The 13,704-nt window shown below is 49.1% G+C and overlaps 1 protein-coding gene across 6 annotated transcripts in view; it reads left to right on the forward strand.

Annotated features, from left to right (window-relative positions):
* The window catches only part of DLGAP3 (DLG associated protein 3), a 64,566-nt gene that overhangs the window by 10,709 nt on the left and 40,153 nt on the right, over nt 1-13,704 (forward strand). For all 6 annotated transcript variants that reach the window (XM_054496871.2, XM_054496849.2, XM_054496830.2 and 3 more), the window contains one exon: nt 12,246-12,328. The gene's annotated coding sequence lies outside the window, so the exon portion shown is untranslated. The remainder of the gene's footprint in view (nt 1-12,245; nt 12,329-13,704) is intronic.

Below are 13,704 nucleotides of genomic sequence, written 5' to 3' on the forward strand. Positions count from 1 at the left end.
CTGTAGTGCAGTGGCATGATCTCAGCTCACTGCAACCTCTGCCTCCTGGGTTCAAGCGATTCCCCTGTCTCAGCCTCCTGAGTAGCTGGGATTACAGGCGCGTGCCACCACGCCCGGCTAATTTTTGTATTTTTAGTAGAGATGGGGATTTCACCATGTTGGCCAGGCTGGTCTCGAACTCCTGACCTCAAGTGATCCACCCACCTCGGCCTCCCAAAGTGCTGGGATTACAGGTATGAGTCACTGCACCCGGCCTGGTTGTTTTCCTTTCTCCCAAGAGAGCATGGAGAATTGAGCTTGTGTTGCAAAATGAGCAACTGAGGTTAAACCTCAGGCAGGACCAATCAGCTGCTAGCATGAAGAGACTAAGGCATAGTATGTGGGAAAAGCTGGGAGGACAGCTGCTAAGAAAAGGAGGAAGTGGGAGTTGGGGGTCTGCCCCACCCCATGCCACTCGAGGGACCTCTGGTGGAGGGGAGTGGTCAAGGCCTAAGATCCTCTTTGACACTTCCTCCCCCGGACCTGCAAGCATGGGGCTGGGTTGCTTCATGACTGAGAGGCCAGTGATAGAGCCCCTTCCAGGCTCTAGGAGTGAAGGGGGGCCTCTTGCCTCTCTCCTCTCTCATCTGGGCTAGGGGCCAGGGTGCTGCAGCCGCTCCCCTCCCACCTGGGCTGTGAGCATGGGGGTTGGGCCGAAACAGCCGCCAGAGCCGCCCACCTGCCCGCGGTGTCATGGCAACGACTCTGCCCACGTGGACGATGAGGAAAGGGAGGAGAAGAGAGGAGAGGAGGCATCACAGCAGACACGAGGACGGGAGGGGCTCTTCAGGGTCCTGCGTGCGGGAGCCCCCACCCCTCTAGCTTGGCCCCGGCCCTAGCTACTTTCACCCCAGATCCCCTGGGGCAGGGTGGAGCTGGTGTTCCAGCTCTGGCCTCGGAGTGTGCATGTCCTTGGATGTCCTGAGTAATGATGACCTTGACTTCCTGCACTGTGGGGCCCTGGCCAGGGTCCTAGGGTATATGGGGCTTTGGCATGTTCAGGCGTCTCCCTCTCTCCTTACCCCGCAAGTCGGGGATGGTGCCTGGGGCTGAGGGGATAAGAGCCCGACCTACTTCTGCATTTTCTCACTATTTTTCAAAAGGAAAATGACCCACTTTTCAGCCAATCGGACTGGGGCCTGTTCCCCGGCTGATTTCCTGAGCCCCCCTGCCCGGGCCTCTGCCCCATCCTCAGCCTATTAGCCACGTGCTGGACCCACTTCCTAAGGATAGCAGGTGAACCTGTGTGGAGGGGTCCTCCCCTGCCATCTGCACCAGGCTGAGTCTGTTCTCAGTGGGGCAGGGGTGGGCCAAGGCCTGGCTGAGACCACATCAGCTCCGCATTGAGCAGACCCCTTGTCTGCCTCCACCCTGGGCACTCTGAGGGTCCTGCTTGCCATCCCCATAGACCCCCAGGGCACACCTCAAGGTGGGGCAGGAAGGGCTTTGGAAGGGTGGAAGGAGGATTCTGCCCCTCCTGTCTCCCTGTGTCAGTGGATGGTGGCAGGCCATCTTCCCAAGCTGCTTCATTTCCACATGGAAAGAGAGCCTGTGGCACTGGAGAACCATGCCTGTCCGTCTGTCTGTCTGTATGCTTGGCTGGCAGAGTTCCTCTGAGAGACCCCCCCCGCCCAGAGGGTTCTGCCTATGCCTCATTTCCCAAGCCCCTCCTTTTCTCTAGGATATTGGTCTGGGCCTCCGAGCCCCCTCCCTCCCTCAGCTGTATTGGCCTGGGCTGGCTTGGGGGGTGATTAGGGATTTAATTATTTAGTTTCTCCAGCTCAGTAGATTAATTCCATCCATCACAGGCAGGCTGAGCCTTCTTCCCCTCTCTGGACTGCCTGGCCAACCCCAGAGAGAAGGAGCATCATGGCTCACCTGGGCCTAGTACTGGATCTGGTAACAATAGATAAAGTTCTTGTTTGGGGAGGATTTAATGAATGACCTTGAGCAAATGTGGGTGCCTAAATGTTGTGAAATGAACATGTATTTCTGTCATATGGGGATAAACATGTGGACATGTATTTAAGGTTTTGTATCTGTGCAGCTTCTATGCACACAAGCATCAAAGTCTATTGGATGGATAGGCGTGGTGGCTCAAGCCTATAATCCCAGCACTTGGGAGGCCGAGGCGGGAGGATCACTTGAGCCCAGGAGTTCAAGACCAGCTAGGGCAACATAGTGACACTGTCTCTACAAAAAAATAAAAAATTAGCCAGGCATGGTGGTACATCCCTGTAGTCCCAGCTAGTTGGGAGGCTGAGGCAGGAGGATTGCTTGAGCTTGGGAGGTCAAGGCTGCAGTGAGCCATGACAGTGCCACTACACTCCGGCCTGAGTGACAGAGCAAAACCTTATCTCAAAAAAAAAATAAATAAATAAAAGGAAAAAGGATCTATCGGATGGAAATGCACATGAGGTGTATGAACCCTCATAGGAACAAGTTTGTGTGGGTCTGTGTATAGAGCGTGACAGTGACTATATAGATGAGGTCAGGTGCTGCGTAAGTTGTGTGTGGATGACCGCGTGGCTGTGTAATTTGCCTCTGGCTGAACACCTGTTAATTTGTGAATGAGCAGTCTTGGGGCAGTGTATAGCTGTGTATGAGGAAGAGATGACAGAGATGGAAGGTTTCCTGAGGCTGAGTGATGAGAAAGGGCACACTGGGATCCACCTATTGGCCTCCTCAGACCAGTTTGGTCAGGGAGACATGCTACTTTAAAGGTGCTCTGAGGCCGGGCGCGGTGGCTCACGCCTGTAATCCCAACACTTTGGGAAGCTGAGGCAGGCAGATCACGAGGTCAGGGAGACTGAGACCATCCAGGCCAACATGATGAAACCCTGTCTCTACTAACATGCAAAAAAGAATTAGCCAGATGTGGTGGCGGGCGCCTGTAGTCCCAGCTACTCGGGAAGCTGAGGCAGGGGAATCGCTTGAACCTGGGAGGCAGAGTTTGCAGTGAGCTGAGATCAGGCCACTGCACTCCAGCCTGGTGACAGAGCGAGACTCTGTCTCTAAATAAATAAATAAAATTTAAAAAAAAGATAAAAGTGTTCTGTTCAGCCTGGGCCTTGGTCAGGCCTGGACCCAGACTCAGATTCAAATCCTTCTTCCACCATCTGTGTGACCTTGGGAAATTTTCTTTACATTTCTAAGCTTCAGTTTCCTCACCTGTAAAATGGGAGTAATAATAGTGCCTACTGCAAAGGATAGTTGTGAGGATTATATGAAGAAAAACATCTAAAGCACTTAACACTGGGCCTGGACAGTTGTAGGTATTCAGGATCCTAACCTTAGACTTCAGAGTTGAAAGGCACCAGAGGTTGTCTGGTCTGAAATGTATTCAATGTATTCAGTGCTTGAATGCACTCTGTACCATCCTGCAAAGCAGTCCTCAACCTCTGCTTGCATGCCTCCCCGGACGGGACACTCCCACCTCTTTAGGAAAGCCACATCACGCTGGAGCAGTTCTATCTGCTGGGGAGTTCTGGTCCAGCTGCAGGGAGTCATTGCCTTCCTTTTCCCCCCTGTTTCTCCCCGTTTCGCTATGCCTCAGCTGTGGGGCACTCCTTAATGGCTCAGTTGCTGACCCTGAACTCACTGAGCACCTACTGTATGCCATGTCTGTCCATACAGAGACAGATCCCCTGAATCCTGGCCTTCAAGGAGCTCACAGCTTACAAACAACTCTTTACCCTACTGTGGGGAATAGAGGTATGAGACCCAAGAGGAGCTGGCAATTGTGGTGTCCTGGGATTGATGGGAGGGCACTTTTAGGGGAGGCCTCTTGGAAGAGAGTACACCTGTGCAGCAGCAGAGGGTTTAAGTTTGGGAGGACAGGGGTTTTGCAGTCTGTGCTGCCTTTTCTCTCTATGTGCTCTCATGCTATGTCCCTCAGCTCCTGGCTGTCTTCTCTGAAACCCAGAGAGAGCAGAGGTATAGACATCCTTGAAGGTCAGGCAGGGTTTCAGGCAGAGCTGAGGGGTGGGAGGTGCCGCGACGTGAACCTGGCAGTCAGCCAACCAGCCAGCCTTCGTGGTTGGCTTCCTGTGCTGGACTCTCCTGTGGGAAAGGCCCAGAAGGAGGGCTCAGGCCTCGTTGCTAGAAGCCCCTGTCCCAGCTCACACAGAGAGCTTACAGGACAGTGTGCTAATCCAGGAGGCAGTCCCAAGCTCTGGACACCAAGAGGGGACCAGATGCCTGGGCCAGAGAGTAAGAAAGGTCATTGGTATGGCCAGGCTGAGTAACTCCTGCCTAGTGGACCCCTGCCATGGGCTTGGGCTCCTACCTGCTATTCTTTGATGGCCCTGGCAGGCTCAGGTGTAGAACATCCTGGAAGCTAGGGCAGCACCAGTCCAAATCACATACAAATGAAAGAAGGTGCTTTGGTGCTAAAGTCAAAAGAAGCCAACATATGGAGACATATGTGCAGTTTCTTTGGATAGGTCAGCTTAGTTACTCATTGCCACAAGCTAAGGAGGTAGGTATTGTGATCCCATTTTACAGATGAGAAAACAGGCTCAGGCAGATAACACAAATTGCTCATGGGCATAAAGGTAGGTTGTGACATAATGGATGGAGGTGGATGATTGGCTTTCCAATACCCAGCCATGAGGTTGCTGGGCTTTCCCTTCCAGATCCCTGGAGTTGCAAGAGAGACCACTAACCCCTGGCTACAGGGGTTTGTGGGAGTCTGCAAATCAAGGTCCTCTAGTCCTCTCAGGTGCCACCGTCTTTGGCTACCAGGTCTTTGCTCTGCTGTCTTTGGTACGCTTAGGGTGTGGGAGGTCTTCAAAAGGAGCCCAGGCAAACAGAAATTCCTGCATGCGTGAAACAGATGAGTTTTCAGGCTACCCATTTCTGATCCAGACCAAGTCATGTATGGATAGTTACAGCCTTTGCCCAAAGCTGTCTAGAGATCTCTCCCTGTCTCCAAGTCTCATGCATTTAAGTAGTTTCTCCCTAGTTAGCAATAGCTAACCCTTAGCACCGTGCTAGATACTTTACCCGCATTATCTTAGTCCTTGTGACATCACAGTGAGAAAGGGACTACTCTTGCTCCCATTTGAAAATGGGGAAACTGAACTTGAGAGAGGCAAACAGGCTTCCTTGAGGCCACACGTCTAGTAAGTGGTGGACCTGGGATATGAACTCAAAACAGTTTAGCTTAAGACGCAGAAGCCACAGTTGCTCACCAGCTGCCCCTAATGAGGGTCCTAGAGGAGTTCTGGTCCTAGAAGTCCTCTCTCTCAGCAGTGTGCAGTCTTCCCCAAAGAAGGCCCCTGGAGACTTTCAGGAGAGGGGAAAAGTGGAAATGATAAGGCAGCACAGCCTAAGAATTGGTTCAGTTGACAGAAAAGGAAGAGATAGCTGAGTAAAGGCTGGAAGCAGTTGGCCATGCCTGCAATTAGGGGGCATGAAGGAGTGTCTCAAAGGGCCTATGGCAGCCCTGGAGAAGGAGGAGGAACCTCCTCCGATGCCTGTTGGGTACATGACCCTAGCTGGGAAGGGAGCTGGGGCCCAGCAAGTCTGAGTGAAGAGACCTATGTGGGGCTGGGTGGTAGACCCCGAACCCTGCTCCTGCAGCCCATCCCTGAAAGTTGTGCCTCATTCTTTCTCTCTGCAGCATGGGGAGGGCCACCTTTTTCCTTCTTATTCTCTCTTCTCCCTCCACTACCTTCCCTGAGCTATGCAGAGGGACATATCTGGGGGAGACCTAGATGCAACTGGAAAAGAACCATCTTTACCTGCTAAGCATAGTGGCTAGACAAACATCATGAACAAGGCTGGGTGTAGAGGCTGGATTTCTAATACTAGATTCTCCAGGACTCTCCAAAGCCTTTGAAGAGAAAGGAGTGGAGGTCCTTTCTGTGGGCCGTTGTACATAGGAGCAGACTGGGTGAGGGCAGCAAGGGAAAACATTCATTCACAGAATAGGTATTTTTTGAACACAGTTTAGTGGCAGGCATTGTTCTAGACAATCAAAATGCTGCAGCAAACAAACAGACACAGTCCCTGCCCTTCTGGAGCTTATATTCTACTATGGGGAGACAAACTATAAACACGCAATAGACAAATAAAATAATTTCAAAGGGCAATCAGTGCTCTGAGGGCAATGAAGCAGGTGATATAGAGCATACCCAGGGTTGCAGCTCAACTTTAGTTGGAGTGAGTGATCAGGTAGGCCTCTCTGTCTCTTCTGAGACAGAGGAAGCCATGGGAATATCTGGGGCAGAGTGTTCCAGCAGAGAGAACATCAAGTGCAAAGCCCCCTGAGGTGGGATTTTCAAAGAGATTATAGGTAGTGTGGGTTATTCACAGGCCGAGCACTGTCCAATGGGTCAGGAGATGGATTTAGACTTGTATCTGCCTAAATGGCTCGAGTGTTTTGGAGCCGTAAACCCATTTTCTGTAAAATTTCTGCCCTAAGCCTCTAGGAAGAGTTGATTAAATAAAGTAAGAAAGATGAATGAATAAAACGGCAGGCCTTCCTCCTTCCTTTCTGTTCCCCCTTCTTCCTTCTCCATTTTCTGGGGCAGTGAGGGGAAAAGGAGGTGATTTCCCTTGGGGTCCTAAGGAGTGGGGTTGGATACAAGGCATGCCGAGTCTTCAGCAACAGGGCTGGCTAGTGGGGTTGAGGGAGGCCAGGGACTAGGACACTAGCCCAACTACAGAGATCCTGCCACAGGCATCTGGGCAAAGCCAGTGTCAAATCAGTCAGGGGGGCTCAGGCAGAAATGGATGCAGGAAGAGACAAGAGGCTGGGCCGGAGGGGCAGAGGGATGCTTATCCATGGGCACGGTTGAATAATCAGGGGTATGAGCTGCAGGTCAGAGGCTCTGTGTTAGGGCTCCCAGTGTGAAGGGCTGGACAGAGAAACCGAGGCACAATCCTGTCTATACTGGTTGGTTAACACAGGGAGAGGGAGTGGGTAGACAAAGCCTAAAACTTTGGGATCCCAGGGACACACATGGCTTATCACAGGCATGGAGGAGCCAGGCCAACAGCAGCAAAATGAATTCTAGGCGTCACTTGCTGGAAGTTCTGCTGTGTTGGAACTGGTGTGGGGATGACCTCATAGGCTCCAGGTGAGGGGATTGGATAGGGCTGACCTTCACAAGGGAACAACTCTAACATTTTGCTGTTGTTTGGATCATCATGTCCAGCTTGTAGCTCTCCCAGACAGCTTCCTGGGGAAGGAGTGCATTGGCTAAAATTTGACTTTTGAAGTCTTCATCTTGGCCCAAGGCATCACTTTGTGCCAAACGCTGAGATACTGGCCTTTGTCAAACACACCTGGATCTCTGGGTACCCAGATGTGGACAATCTAGAGTAAGAACACCTTATCTTTTCCCCCGGTGAGTATCTTTGGTCTTAGATGGTCATCCAGAGAAATTAAGTGACCTACCCAATGTCACACTGTAAACCAATGGAGGAAACAATGATAAAGATAGCTACCATTAGTGAGTCTTTATCATGTGCCAGGGACAGTTCTAAGGGATTTATATGCTTTACCTTGTTAAACCTTACATCATTCATACCTTTATTATGGCTCTAATATTATCCCCATTTTACAGATGAGGAGACAGGTTAAGAGAGGTGAATCACCTACCCAAGTACACGCAGCCAGTAAGTGAGTGGAAAGGGATTTGAGCCCACAGAGTCTGATGACAGAGTCCGCACCAACAACTGCTTTAATCAAGGGAGTTTGTGAGTTGCCTAGGTCTCAAGAAAGGAAAACCAACTGATTTGGCTGGGCAGGGCCCTGGTGGAGAGGGAGAGAAAACACTCTGACTCCTTCTCCCATTTTCCTTCTTTTTCTGGAAGGTAATTGCTTGGGGCAGTGACAACCTCCTGGCGAATTACACAGCTGGTTTCCCAGTGAGATTTGTAACAACAACCCCGCCAGCCTGGCAGCCCCCAGCAAGTTCCGGTTTAAGAAACTAATTGCTGGATTGTGTAGTTGGTGCTAAATTGGGTAATTTCTTGGTGACGGCATCTGTGCCACTTCTTCCATTCCCAGATAGATTCGAGCTGCATCAGAGAAGAATTTGTCACACACGGCACCCTCTCAGACTCCTTCACTCACCATTTTCCAGCCAGCCATAGGTTACTGCAAAAGTGGCTACTTCCCTCGGCCCCCAGGTTCACCATTTGGGCAGCTGTCTGTGTCCTGGGATAGTGGATGGATGACTTGGTGCAATAAAAATGGGAAAATAACACCAGCACCCAGAATTGTCATAGGACTTCAGGGAGCGTCCTTTATTCTATACTAATCTGACCTTGGGCTTGATATAAACTCAGTGCTCACCACACATGGGAAAAGGCTAAATCACACTCTGGTTAGCTCTGGGAGATATGTATGGATGAGGTCTTTTTATTTGTTTGTTTGCTTTAAAAAAACATATTCACTTCCATTACTGTGCCCACTTCAGAATGGCATTGAATAAGTTTGACTTCTCTGGGCTGGCAACACAGACAGGGGAAAAGCTAAGGCTTTGGAATCGGCCAATACTGGATTTGACTTCTGGCTTTGACAACAGCTCTCAGTGTGACCTTGGGGAGCTCAGTTAGCTTCTCCAAACCTCAGTTTCTTCTTCTGTACACTGGAAGGTGGTGGGGGGCGGATAATATCTATCCTTTGGAATAGTTGTGGGAATCACATAAAATATCATAAATGAAAGGATCTTGTTCTTTGTAGACTCACATTCACTCAACAAATGCCTGCCATATGCTAAGCATTGTTCTAGGGACTGGGGAGAATTCAGTGGATAAGATGGATAAAATTCCTGCACTTATGTGGAGCTTACATTCTAGTGGGAGAGACGGACAATCTAGGAGTCACACAAATTTAAAATGGTAACAATATAAGAGACAGGTACATGGTGCCTTGAGAGCAAACAGCAGGGGGATCTGACCTAGTCAGGGAGGCCAGAGAAAGCTTCCCTGAGGAAGCAACAACTGGGCTGAGATCTGAAGGGTGTGTAGGAGTTAGCAAGGCAGAGGTGGGTAGGAAAAGCTTTCCCAACAGGGAGAATAGGCCCCGTGATGCGAGGGATCATGGGACTGACAAAAGACTGTCCTGGCTGCTGCAGAGAAAGCAAGGGGAGCATGTTGTGAGAGGATGTTGGAAAAGTAGGAAGGGCCAGACCCTGCAGGCCTTGTTGGACAAGTGAAGGCGTTTTATCCTAAGAACATCAATAAACCAATGAAGAGTTTTAAGCAGAGAAGTGACATGATGAGATTTGCATTTTCAGATGACCATTTGGATTGGAGCAGGGTAAGAACGGAAGCAGGGAGACCAGTTAGGAGAAGATGTGCAGACATGCAGGCAGGAGATGGTGTTCTCAGGAACAGTTGGATTCATTAGCAGTGCTTTCTGCTGCAAATACTACAGGAAATCTGGCCAACAGTGGTTTAAATAAAGAGCGCATTCCTTATCACATGTAGACCTGGAGTAAAGCAACTGTTCATGTTGGTTCCATGGCCCGATGATGCCGGAACTGACATCTCTGCAGTTCTCTAGGCCTTTTGTGGTGGCAAGATAGCGGCCCTAGCTCTGGTTGTAGTCAAGCCAAAAATAAGGGGAGGAAAGATGGCACTAGCAATCCTACCCCTTTGGTCACAAAGGCAAAATCTTTCCCAGAAACCGTCATCATGCTTCCATGTATATATCATTAGCCAAAATGGAATCATGTGGCCTCTAGTTACAAAGGAGGCCGAGATAAGGACAACGAGGCTGGGAATGAGTTTTAACGAGTCAGCCAACAGTGATTGGGTGGATATGGAATAAATGGCACATCTGTTTTTTTTTTTTTAGGAAGCAAAAGCCATAGGGCATGGTGGTGGATTGAATTATTAGTCCCTTCCTCACTTGTTTTTCCCTCCCATTGATTTTATTTAGTAATGGAGTGAAGGCGGATGATGTGGGGGGAGGAATGTGATCATAAAGCATAATATATAGGAGGAAGCCAGTTGTTAATTAAATATTTTCTTTAGAAAATCCATAAATTGGGTATCTCCTGCTCCCAGTAATTTGGATTTGATTATATTGTTTACTATTCGGACTCTGGGGATTTTGTAAATCCAAAAAAAGGCTTCTCATGAGGGATTACACGTATTAATGTTTTAGAGTTTGTAAGAGTGATTTTATTATTTGATACTCATTGAAATCCTGGGAGATAGGTGAGCAGGTATCCTGAGGCTTAGAGAGGGTAGGCCGCCTCTGCTACGTCAGGTGTCACATACGTTCTGGTCTCAGGACCTGTGCTTTTCCACTATACAGGGCTGCCCTGTAGGATCTGGGTAAAGGAGTTGAGGGGTGATCTGTCTGGAGAGCAGCAATTATAGGGCCCATCTTCTCCAAGACAAGAGCAAGGAGAACATGGATTGATGCCAGAGGGGCTGAAGTTTCATAGGATCTTGATGAAAGCTGAGCAGCTTGCCAGCAGCACCTGTGTGAAGCAGGAGACAGAGGGGCACCTGGGAATGTCCACTCCTGGGAAGTTCTGTGAGGCTCTAGCTTGATGTCACCACGCACAGAGCAAATGGGACAGTCTGGGCTTCTGCCAAAGTGGCCTTTTGTGCTGTGAGTCTCAGATATGAGTCCTGCCTGGGGCAGGAAGAGGGAAGAGAATGACATGGATGAAGGACCAGGCTGTCTTTCTGTCTTCTTTCCAAGGCAGAGAGATGCTTCCAGCTGCTTTTTCAACAACTATTTGAGAGGCCATCTTGATCTGATATTCCCTCTGTTTCCCCAAAGAAGGGCAATGGAAGATAATTGTCATCTAGAGCCAGGCAGTTGGTATCCGTGAGGTCACCCTAGTCTCTCTTTGGGCAGGGTAACCAACAGCTTCTACAGTCCAGGCTCTAGGGTGGGCCAGGGGCTGGGTATGTCTCACCTTGTCCTCTATGGAAGATTCCTAGGAAACCACAATCTTCTTTATTGTCTCACATCGTTCAGGGTCAGGAAGTTCTTCCTGATGTCTGACTGTGCCTCTTCCACTACTATTAATCACGCTTGCAAAGCTAGCTCTTCTTCCTGACGTCCCTGTGTCTAATAATGGCATCATTAGTCTTCCAGTCACGGCTGCTGCAAACTTCAGAGTTGTCTTCCTTTCTGATTTTCTCTCTCCTATTCCCACTATTTGCCATTTCCTGCCTGCCAGAACTCTCCGAGCCTACCCCTTAGAATTCCCTATTTGCACACCTCTTCCCTCTGTGCTTGTTGTTTCCTCCACTGGGTAGGTTCTCTTCCCCATCACCTATGTGTATGGGACACACAGACATCTTGTACTCCATCACAAACATCCTCTTCTCTGAGAAGTCTTCCTTGATTGCCCTCTATTGAATCTTGTCCCATCCTCATCTGAAGTAGCCTAACATTTTGGTACCTCTTTCCAGCATAGTCATTTATTCATCTACTTAGTGAATGTTTATTAAGGACTGGCTCTGGGCAAAGCCCTGAGTTAGGTGCTGGAGATCCAGAGATGAATAGGACTTGGTTCCTATCCTGAAGAAGACCACATTCTAGGTGAGGAGATAGAAACCGAAACAGATATTTTCAATGCAGTGTGATAGCTGCTTTCATGGGGACACCCAGGGTGTTATAAAAGCCCGATAAAGAGCATAACCTAGAATAAGAGCACAGAAAGTCTTTAAGGGAAGGTGGGGCTTAATATGAGTAAGTGTTAGCCAGGGGGAGGGCTTTGAGGTGGATGAAAGGAAATTCTAGGAGGAGGGAACAGTTAGTGCAAAAATAAAGTGGCCTGAAATAACTCTGTCACGTGAGAAGTTGTTCCCCTGTTAGACTATAAACCCCTCGAGGACAGGGACCACTCTTGAATCACCTCTATACACTTCTCACTCTCTTGCTTATGGTAACTGTTCAATAAATGTTTGTGGAATGGAATCATATTTGAGGGCAATGAAAAAAAAAAAAAATGCAGTGTCTCAGCACCATGGACAGATCCCACAGACACCTGCAGTTGGAGGTAATCCAACCTGTAAGCTCATTTGAATGCATTTGCATAATGAAGCCAACCTCATTTCCCTGGGGGTTCAAAGGCTCTGCATCATGGGGGATCCAGTCAGTCCTGGTTTGGGGGAGTTGGGAAGGGAAGCTGTCAGGGCCAGAGACCGGTCCTCCGAGGACTGTGGGAAAACGTCTCTCCCCTTTTGCTTACCATCCTTTTCTTTTCCATCAGGATTCAGTGGTCCTGAGCCTTCTGAAGTTAGGATTCTGCCTGGTGGTGGGGATCCTGACATCAAGGATGGGACACCTTGGATGGTGAGTGATAGAAGAGTCTGGGAGACGGGGATTAGACTCAGGTTCTCATACCAGAATAATGGGTTTGAATCTTGATTCAAAGTGACTCATCCACTTACTGGCTTTGTGACCTCACCGTTTTGAGCTCAATTTTCTCATGGGTAAGTGTGGATAATATCTGCATTACAAGATTTCAGTAAGATCAGAGAATATCAGGTATGCACAATACCTTGTATATAGCGAGTACTTGGGAAATAGTAGGAGATGAAGGGTGAGCAGGATCTAGAAGAAAGGTGGGTGTGGGGAGGTGGTGGTAGGGAGAAAGAGAATGAGTCTCGGAGGTGCTGCTGTCTGGAGCCTTTGAGGCTGTCATCCCTCCTAGTCAGCAGATGGCCCAGGAGCCTGGTCGAGGATGAGGGAGGGCACCGTCTGCCAGCTCCTCTGTCCCTGTCCCTCCTGCTGTCACTCCCTCCTGCCGTAGCTCCTATCCTGGCAGCTCCCGGAGTCCTGATTGGAGGCAGCTCTTGCTGAGAGCTGACCTCTCTGTCCTGTAGCCTTGGCAAGCCTGGGATGGGGGCCAGGAGCACTGGTTCCAGAGTTTTTTCTCCATCGCTTTCCTGCCTTGCCTTCCCTCTGTTCCTGGGAGGAGGAACTCCTGGGTTCCAATCCTAGTTTAGGATTCAGATGCTACTGTGTGGAGCCGCTGTTCTTCTTCTTTATGGATTTTCCTCCTTCATGATTCCCCTCCAGTGGAATGGGAGTGGAGGGTGGGGGTAAAAGGCAAAAGGGGTAATTTCATAGGGGACATATTTGGAACCCAGAAGAGGAAGGAGGAAGAGTCATCTCAGATTCTCCTTATTTCAGTCCACAGGGGAGGGAGAATGAGTCTGCAGCCAGATGGAATGCACAGGGTGTGGAAGGAAGGGGAGGAATTTTTCTGTGGGATGGTGCTGGATATGTAGATTTGGGTCCAGTGTTCTCTTTGTTCACAGCAGCTGGGAGCTGTGACCCTGAGGCCTGGCTCTTGCAACAGTGTGGTGTAGGGCAGGGTTGGGATAGAGATGTGGCTGTGGATCTATTTGCCTAATGCCAGCTTGTTAAAAGCTAGTTCACCTAAAGACTGGTTTCTTTGAATATTTTATGTCTCCCTGGGTATGCTTTTGTTTTTGGTAATCTAAGGATATATTCACACACACACACACACACACACACATCGCAAAGTATATCTATATATTTACACATAAATGTGTATATATGTATATAAAACAATATTTCTATGTATATATAAAAATATATATGCATTTATAAATATTTATTAATAGACATTTACAAATATAAAAACAAATACATATATATATATAAATTTAGAGGCCAGGTCTTGCTCTGTTGCCTGGGCT

This window comes from Pongo pygmaeus, chromosome 1 (genome assembly GCF_028885625.2).
Source record: "Pongo pygmaeus isolate AG05252 chromosome 1, NHGRI_mPonPyg2-v2.0_pri, whole genome shotgun sequence".
Lineage (NCBI taxonomy): Eukaryota > Metazoa > Chordata > Mammalia > Primates > Hominidae > Pongo > Pongo pygmaeus.